Here is a 9,375-nt window from a genome sequence, read left to right on the forward strand (position 1 = left end):
AAGTGCTTATATTGGCGAAGAATTAAACCAGCTGTGTTTTTTGTGAGGAGCAATAAAATGAGTTTGTTTCCTCCACTTTCTTCACTTTTTGAAAGCTTTTTGAAAGGCCCTTTGGTTTTATCCCTTGGTAAAGTTATTTTCAAGGGTGTAATGAGAGGACCAAGTCCAGCTTATTACAAACTTTGCTCATGAAGGGATGCAATTGCTTTCCCTTCCCTGCAGCCTCCTCAAGAAGCCCTGGATGAAGCCAATGGAAGCCCTTGGCTAACCCCACGGTGCATCCAGTCCCCCTTTGACACAAGCCCTTGTGACACTCGCCCAAGCCTGAGGTGGCAACAAGAGGTGGATGTGAAGGTGGTCACCCTTTCTCCCAAACCACAGGACTCTTGCTTGTAGCCAAAGTGATCCCACGTTTGCCACAGCTCAGAGCTGCTGGTATGGACAAACTCTGCTGGTCACTGCCGTTTTAATTGTGTGGTCTGAGTGGCCCAACCGGGTAGTGCCAGACAATGTGCTTTTTCCAAGTTTTCCCATACTTCAGCTACCACTTTGCAGAGCTGATTTACCCTGGTTTTCTCAACTCCTAGAGCTGGAAGAGGCAACTATTACATTAATATCACATTTAAAACCTAATCAGTGCAGCATTCGGTTGAAATCTCTAAATCAACACAACAGGTCATGAAATCAAATTATGAGACTGATATTAGAAGGAACAGCTTTTTGCAGTCATGTCTCAGCAGATTTAATGGGGAAAGCTTTGCTGTCCTGTTGGTATACTGCACTGGCACAGCTGAGGTAGGACCACGTGTCCATATGACTTTGTCCCAGATGGTTACATTTTAAGACAGTAGAACAAGAAGGAAATACATTGTGTATGTTCATACGTACACCAGATGTATAGCATGCATATTTTTGTTAAAAAAAAGATTAATCCCATTTTTTTTCAGAAAAGATGACATCAGTGTTTACAGCTACAGTTTGATTTTGGGCATGCTGCTGGTTTGCATATTCACAGAATCACAGAATGTCAGGGGTTGGAAGGGCCCTGGAAAGCTCATCCAGTGCAATCCCCCCATGGAGCAGGAACACCCAGATGAGGTTACACAGGAAGGTGTCCAGGCGGGTTGGAATGTCTGCAGAGAAGGAGACTCCACAACCTCCCTGGGCAGCCTGGGCCAGGCTCTGACACCCTCACCATGAAGAAGTTTCTTCTCAAGTTTAAGTGGAACCTCTATGTTCCAGCTTAAACCCATTACCCCTTGTCCTACCATTGGTTGTCACCGAGAAGAACCTGGCTCCATCCTCCTGACACTCACCCTTTATATATCTGTAAACATTAATAAGGTCACCCCTCAGTCTCCTCTTCTCCAAACTAAAGAGCCCCAGCTCCCTCAGCCTTTCCTCACATGGGAGATGCTCCACTCCCTTCAGCATCTTGGTGGCTGCGCTGGACTCTCTCCAGCAGTTCCCTGTCCTGCTGGAACTGAGGGGCCACAGCTGGACACAAGATTCCAGGTGTGGTCTCCCCAGGGCAGAGCAGAGGGGCAGGAGAACCTCTCTGACCTACTGACCACCCCCTTCTAACCCACCCCAGGTCCCATTGGCTTCCTGGCCACAAGGGCCCAGTGCTGGCTCATGGTCACCCTGCTGTCCCCAGGACCCCCAGGTCCCTTTCCCCTACACTGCTCTCTAATAGGTCATTCCCCAACTTATACTGGAGCCTGGGGTTGTTCCTGCCCAGATTCAAGACTCTACACTTGCCCTTGTTCTATTTCATTCCATTTTCCCGCCCAGCTCTCCAGCCTGTCCAGGTCTCTGATGGCAGCACAGCCTCTGGCGTGTCAGCCACTCCTCCCAGCTTGGTGTCATCAGCAAACTTGCTGACAGTCACTCTATTCCCTCGGCCAAATCATTGATGAATATATTGAACAATCCCGGCCCCAGCACTGCCCCTGAGGCCCTGCACTAGATCCAGGCCTCAACTGGAGTCTGCCAATTGACCATGACTCTCTGGCTTCTTCCCTTCAGCCAGTTCACACTCCACCTCACTACCCGATCATCCAGATCACAATCCCTCAGTTTATGGAGAACCAATCCATATAAAAATTGCTTAATGTGCATGGTCTTGAGTGATAGTCTAGCATCCGAATAATAAATATGACATCCATGTGAGCCATCAAATAAATAAATAAATACTCTGAAAGTTTATTTGTTATGCCCATAGAGCTATGGAGCATTGTGGTTTCTTCTTGGTGTACGTGCAAAGTTTGAAGCTTCATATTTGCAAACTCTCCACCCCAGAAATACCTTATTTCATCACACAAATGGCCCATTTTACTACCTTACCATAATACTGCAAAGAGGTCCTAATAATAAAGGGCTCAGTAATGCAGCCACCAATTTAGGCAGCAGAAACTTGAGCAGAAAAGTCCTGCAGAAGGTGACCTTCCAGCTGGCACTGGTGTGCTTGGGCCAGAAGGAAGAGAAATTCCCTTCAACCATTCCTGCTTGATAAAAAAAGCCCAAGTTTTTGGTCTTTTTAAGACTTGCAGGTCCATAGACAGAGCTCTGTCTCTTGCTGTGACTCTGTAAGGCATGGGGCAGATGGACCTTTGAGAAGAATGAACTCCATCATGGTGCCAGCCAGCCAGGTGGTGGTTTCCATCTCTATATCTGCCACTCAGCTTTACTTTGTACTCTTTAACTATGAGTAAAGTTAGATTTGAAGCTCCTCAAGAGTGAGGTCATGCTCTGGCTCCAACTATCTCATCCAGTTAGGCTTCAAGCCTAATGATCTTCAACAGAAGAGTTTCCAAAAGAAATGCAGGAAAATGCAAAATTTGCTAACAGAGGAAGAAGGTTTTAAGGCTGAGGCATCATTTCCATGTCAGGAGGAGGACATGGTGAAAATCCCCTTATCTAGGTTTCCCTTGGGTTTTGTGTCACTGCTTTGTTTTTCACCTGTGGAGATGGGTCCAGGTGCACTGTCACCAGGGTCCTGGGCTCTGCAGGGACAGGTAACAAAGCACAAAGAGCCCGGCACTGTAATTGTTTTCTCCTGTGAACAACAGAACGAGTAGGAAAACCCTACATTTTGGGTCACTGCCATAGTCAGTACCAGATTTATCAGTATTCTCCAGCAAAAATTTTACAAGGATCTTAATTTTGGCTTAATCTGCTGAAGGTTATTTAACAATGAACCTGTTCTTCTTGGGGCAACCTCTTTAGCCCTTTTCTGGGTTTTCTTGACAAACTCAATGCCTTTACCACTTCTGGGCTCATGCAGACACCAACAGTGCATTAAGTATGGAAACTTCTCCACAGACAATAATTTTAGGGACAACAGGAGTAATTTTTGTCCGTGCAGAGAGATTTCTAGTGATCTGCCTAAAGACGAGTGGCAGAAACATCGTCACTGAAAACCGGAGTAAAGCAATGCCACATTATAAACCAATAGCCATGTGGTTTCACCTCCTGTTGCAACTATTTTTATCACCACTTTATGCTTCATTGACCAATGGATTTTTTTTCAGCGTTGCACTTTTTATATATATTATCCATACACGCACATGCACGACTATTATTTTTATCTTCATCATTACACAGTGCTGTTTTTTGTGCCATTTAGACATGAACCTCATTTGAACCCTAAAGCCCCATTTGTGACACACAAAAATACTGTCATTTACATTCTGTGCCAAAGTATTATATAAAAGGCATCAAACAGGAGGAGAGGCAGGAAGCTGGGAGTAAAGATATACAGTCAGCAAAGTATATAACTTCTGGCATATTACTGCTTAATCCTAACATAATTATTCTCATCCTTTTATTTGATTAACTTCTAATGGTTCCTCTTGGTGTTAAAGGTCCCAGTCTGATCATTTGATTTTAGTGTCTGCTATAATTACCGATAATGTTCTTTGCAAGACAATTTAATGATAACCGCATAATGGCCTATATGAAGAAAGCTGCAGGGTTTCAATGCTTTTGAGTAATATAAAATACATTAGACTAACACAAGCTATCAACATGACAGGGAATGTTTGATTTACACCAAGGACTATGTTATAGAGTGGTGGATTTTTTTTTTTTTTTTGCCCTTCTTCCTTTTTTTTTTATTTCTTTGCAACCGTTTACAATAAATGACAGAACAGTTGGACAATCTGCAACTTGCTGAGAGCAATAAAATGTAGCACAAAGTTAGAAGTGACATAGAGCCAGAGCTGCACCAAAGCATCCTACGAGATTGGTGTCCTGCCCACACTGGAAGATGTCACTGGTAGAGACCCCTCATGTCTTCTAAAACCAAACTTAGGCAAAGTTTCCAACCTCCCTTGTCTTTTCTAAGTAGATGAGAGGTTTGTTTTTCCAGGCAGCTTTTTCATTGTATTTAAAATTGCTGAATGACAATAAAAACTCGCCCTGATATTTATTGACAGGTCTTTACCTCCATTTCCCAAATCTGACGTAAAAAGAAATTTTATTTCAGCCCAGGCAGACTGCCATTCACATTTGTGTTTTGCTTCACACCATTGTATTTTCACAGCTAAATATTGCACTGAGCTAACTGGTTCAAGCTTAGCAAACACTCTTTTGCTCGAAATTAAGCAATCGCTCATTGTTCTGGCAAAATGCAGCATAATTTATGGTGTGCATGTAGGAGAGAAAATTTCCTGTCAAAAAAAGGTTAGCAGTGGACATATTACATTTGCTGTTCTTTTTTTATGCCAGGATAATGGCATTTGGACAAAAGTAGGCCCGTCCTGTTTATAGTGCTTTATGCCCCATTAGTATTATTGCAAGTCTCTGGACTCACATGTTAAAGCACTTAATCAAAGGCAATGGGTTGAAAATCATGTCCCAGCACTTCTCATATTTGATTCGTTCCTCCCAGATAGAAAGAAGTAAAAAACACATTACTAACATCAAAACAGCACATGCATTATCTGCTAAGCAGTTGAGAAGCTATCATTGGGTTTTATCCCTTTGGGTACTAGGATGGACAGGAATTTTCCCCACTCATCCATTCAGAGATCTGAGACCACTATTTTTCATTTTTCACCCTTTGACAGACAATCCTTTAATTTTCCATAGATCTCTATTTTAAAGACACCTTCATGTCACTTATTTTAATTGCAAGCTGCAGGCATCAAGCCTAAAAGAAAAAAAAAAAAGCTTTAGAAAGACAATATTTGAAGTAGTGGTATTTTATGAAGATCCTCCAAGGATTTTCTCTGAGACAAATCTAATAATGGAGAGGAACGTATCTTAATGGGAGAATTAATTTATACATTTAATTACTTGGGATCCACTCCACTTCTCGATGATGCTTTTCGATTCTCTGTGAGAGCCCTGGCTCTTCAGCCCCGATAGGGATCAAAGGAATGGGGTAGCTGGGACAATTCCCATCCAGGGGACAACATTGACATTTACAACATTGCCCCAGGTTTGGGTGCATCCGGTTGCAGCTCAGAGAGGTGCTGGTGGGTTTTTTCCCTCCCTTTCTCCAAAGATGAGTGTGATGTTAAACCCATGTGCGGTGAATTTACAACCTGCAGCCGCATCACGCAGCCTGAGCACAAAGGAGGGCAATAAAGCAATGCAGGGAGGAGGCAGACAAATGCGATCGGTTGAGCATGATGGGATGGATGCCTACATGCTGCAGGCAGAAATCCTCTTCCAGATTCCAGTGATCTGGGAGGCCATGGCAATTATGACATCATTTCTACTATTCTTGAAGTATTAATTCGATTTTATTTAGGCGCTGCTTGGCCAAAAGGACTGAAACCTGCTCAGATGCCCTGCAGAAGTGGGGTGAACTCTGGGTTTGTTGGGGCTGTAACTTTTGACTTCAGTAGCAGTGATCATGGTTTGCAGTGGTAAAAATTTACACCATACCCAGGGACAAGTAGAACGATAACATCCAAAATAATCCACAAAAGCTATGGGTACTCCCTGGCTCGTTAACTGACACAGAACAACTTTTAAGTTCAAGGGCCAAAATAACTTGGTAACTCCTACTTCTTTCTGCACTTTCTTTCCCGGAAAGCCCCAGCTCCACAGTTGATTTTGTGGAGTAATTTCTTCCACAAAGAGAAAAAATCCTTGAGGAGGAGCTTTGCTTTCCAAAGCGTTGTGTTTCTTGTACAGCTTCAAGGGCATTTTGTTTTTTAAATACAATACAAATGACTAGAGCTCATCAGTGAAAGCTGTTGGTTTGATTTGTATAGGGCCATCATTCTGTCTTTGTTTTCCCTTGTGAGATGAATAAAAATGAACATATGAAAATTTGGCCCTTCCATTTTCTTCCTAAGTGAACTCTTTTATGGTTGACTCTTTAGTGCTGCAGACTCCAGGATCTTGTTCCGTAACACTGAAAATAAAAGCTCACAGAGGAAACTTGATACTTTATTTAGGATATTTGACAGTTACAATTTTTTTGCTTCTTTCTGTCAATACCTAAAGGAATGCAATGATCCCATGAACAGATAAAAGAATAATAATTTAATAATTTAAGATTTAAATCTCCCCATCCTGTTTTCACTTTGTGAGCAGATGGAGAACCTGGACCACACGTCTGAGCATGTGGAGGGAGTTTTCCAGCAAAACGGGGAGTCCCTGACTTCAGATTCGAGATGATTTCAACATTTTCCCTTGTTATCTTGCGGCAGAAACTTCTGCGCACAGAACCTGTGGTCTGTACGTGGGGCACTGTCTGGACAAGGACCATTAACTATTTATTCTGATCTGTGTGTGCTAAGCTCATCCTTTGGTTGACACCAGAATTTCCTTTGAAGTCCCTCCATTTCTGAAATCCCTGTGATGTTGACAGTCTTCCCTGCCCTGCTCTGGACAGCCCCAATTTTGGGCCAGTTGGCAAACAAATGAAAGCTGCATTTAAAGCAAAGGCTCAATCATTTGTGCATGCAGGGCAGCCACATCCTTATGTTTGCTCTTTATTCTCTCTCCCCTTCTAACAGAGCCTAATGTCTTATTTACTTTTTTGACCTCTGCTGCACATTGAGCTGTCGGTTGCAATGCCTAAATCTTGTCCCTATGAGTTACAACTAATTCAAACCCCATCAGCATGTACAAGTAGTTTAAATTGTTTTCCTTCCAGTGTGCTTTACGTACACACTATCTATGTTTCTCAACTGCCAGTGAATTGTGAAATTATAATTTGGTAGGGCCTTCCAGCAATCCTCTTTCATCTTTACAAGCCTTAGCTCCAAGTGGTCAGCACAGGAATCCAAGAAGAAGAAGGAAGAGCTTATTGATCATAGAACTGTAGAATCATAGAATCGCAGAAACACAGAATCAGAGAATGGTTTGGGTTGGAGGGACCTTCCCAGCTCCCCCAGTGCCCCCCCTGCCATGAGCAGGGACATCTTCACCAGCTCAGGTTGCTCAGAGCCCCGTCCAGCCTGGCCTGGGATGTCTCCAGGTGGATGTTCATCCACCACCTCTCTGCCCAACCTGGGACAGGCTCTCACCACCCTCAGGGACAACAATTCCTTCCTCATGTCCACCCTGAATCTCCCTCCTTTAACTAAAAAACATCACTGCATGTCCTATCACAACAGGCCCTGCTCAAAAGTCTGTCCCCATCCTTTTTACAGGCCCCTTTTAAGTCCAGAAAGGTGCAATAAGGTCTCCCCAAGCTTCTCTTCTCCAGCTGAACACCCCAACTCTCTCAGCCTGTCCTCCCAGCAGAGCTGTTCCAGCCTCGGGTCATTCCTGTGGCTCCTCTGGCCCCTCTCCAGCAGGTCCATGTGTGTCCTGTGCTGAGGACCCAGAGCTGGATGCAATACTCAGGTTACATATGCAGTTGATGACAACAAAGAGGATTTTTCTCCTTTTAACAGTGCTCTGACACAGCTTTCTGGCATGGCCAGGATCTGGTGATTTAATCTCTTTGTAGTTCAATATCCCAGCTCAGTGAGGGCTGACTTCGTTTCATCTCTGGTTATTTAATTATGAGCTGGTTGGAGCAATAGCTGATGCCAGAACAATGTGTGTATCTCAGAGTTCAGCACACACAGTTGTAAATTTATTGTCAGCTGTGTCAGTCCAAGTTTGATGCACTTCAGGAATGTCATTAAGGCTGCTTGGAAAACAAAGGATTGTCTTTGTACTTCTGTTGATGCTTTTGCACCTCTCTGTTCTCCCCAGAAATGCCTTTTATTTTCCGTTCAATCTTTGCAGTGTGGTGGGTCTTGAAACTCGTTCATGGTTCAGGTTTGCTCTGGATCCAGCAGTCAGAGCTCCTACTGCAAGGAGATTGACGTAGTGGGCGATTCAACTCCTTGAAGAGGATATCTAAGATGAAGGGAGGAACAGCTCTCCAAGGAGATGTCTCTTCACTGGCTGGAGAAGACATCTAAATAACCATGTTTTTCTGACATAGAGGTGGCTATCCCAAGCCAAGGATTCCCCTGTTTCTTAGGATCACCTTCCTAAAATTTTTTTTTATTCAATATGTCTCTGTAAATGTCCCTTACACTTTCTGAGGTTTCTTATCTGGAGTTAACTTCAAGACAGATGTTGAGAAATCAGAAGGTCCCCAAGATGGTCAGCCCAAGACACATGGCTGCAAGGAAGGCTTGAGCAAATGTTCTTGTTTGGTCCAGCAAAGGGGAATTTAAAAGCAAAGTAAACCTGGAGATTATGGCTACTTGAAAAGTTATTACAGAAGGTTGTCCTTAGTGATGAATGGTGCAACAATTTGCAATTGGGGAGGTTTTGAATTGGGCAGAAGGAAAAAAAATGTTTCCTAGGAAAATGGTGACACCTTGGGGAGTAGCGTCCAAACTGTTGGATGAATCCTACTTAGACACGTCTCTGACAAGCTGAGCTGGTCTCAAAGCATCCTCACACTCCTGATGCCTCAGATGAGGAAATCCAGGTTTCTCCTCTCCCATGGTGACAAAGCACCCTCTGGAGAGACAGAAACAACTGAGCAACCCTCTGCACAGCCTGGATAGTTATTCAGACGTGAGATCATTAAGAGATTCCCTACACATATCCTAATTAAAAACTCTGCAATGCAAATAGCAAGATAAAGGGATTTCTGACAATAAGCAGGATGAAGTGCCACTCGAGCACTAATTAAATATGATGGCAGCTAATCAACATGGAGTGTCTTGCAACACTTTGGTAATGATGGTGGTGGATTGACCTTGAAAGCTCTGGGAAATGTTTTTCAGGATTCCCTTTAAATGTATCAATAAAGTTTTTGAAAGTAGGCAGCACTCAATAAAAATGATTTTTTTTTTTCTTTATAGGATTCATAGCAGGGTTCATCAGACCTTCAGGTCCCAGGTGTATTTGAAGGCTCAGCACCATCCAGAAAAATGGCCTCTTTGTTCATCCTGG

This window comes from Streptopelia decaocto (genome assembly GCF_964273445.1).
Source record: "Streptopelia decaocto genome assembly, chromosome: Z".
NCBI lineage: Eukaryota > Metazoa > Chordata > Aves > Columbiformes > Columbidae > Streptopelia > Streptopelia decaocto.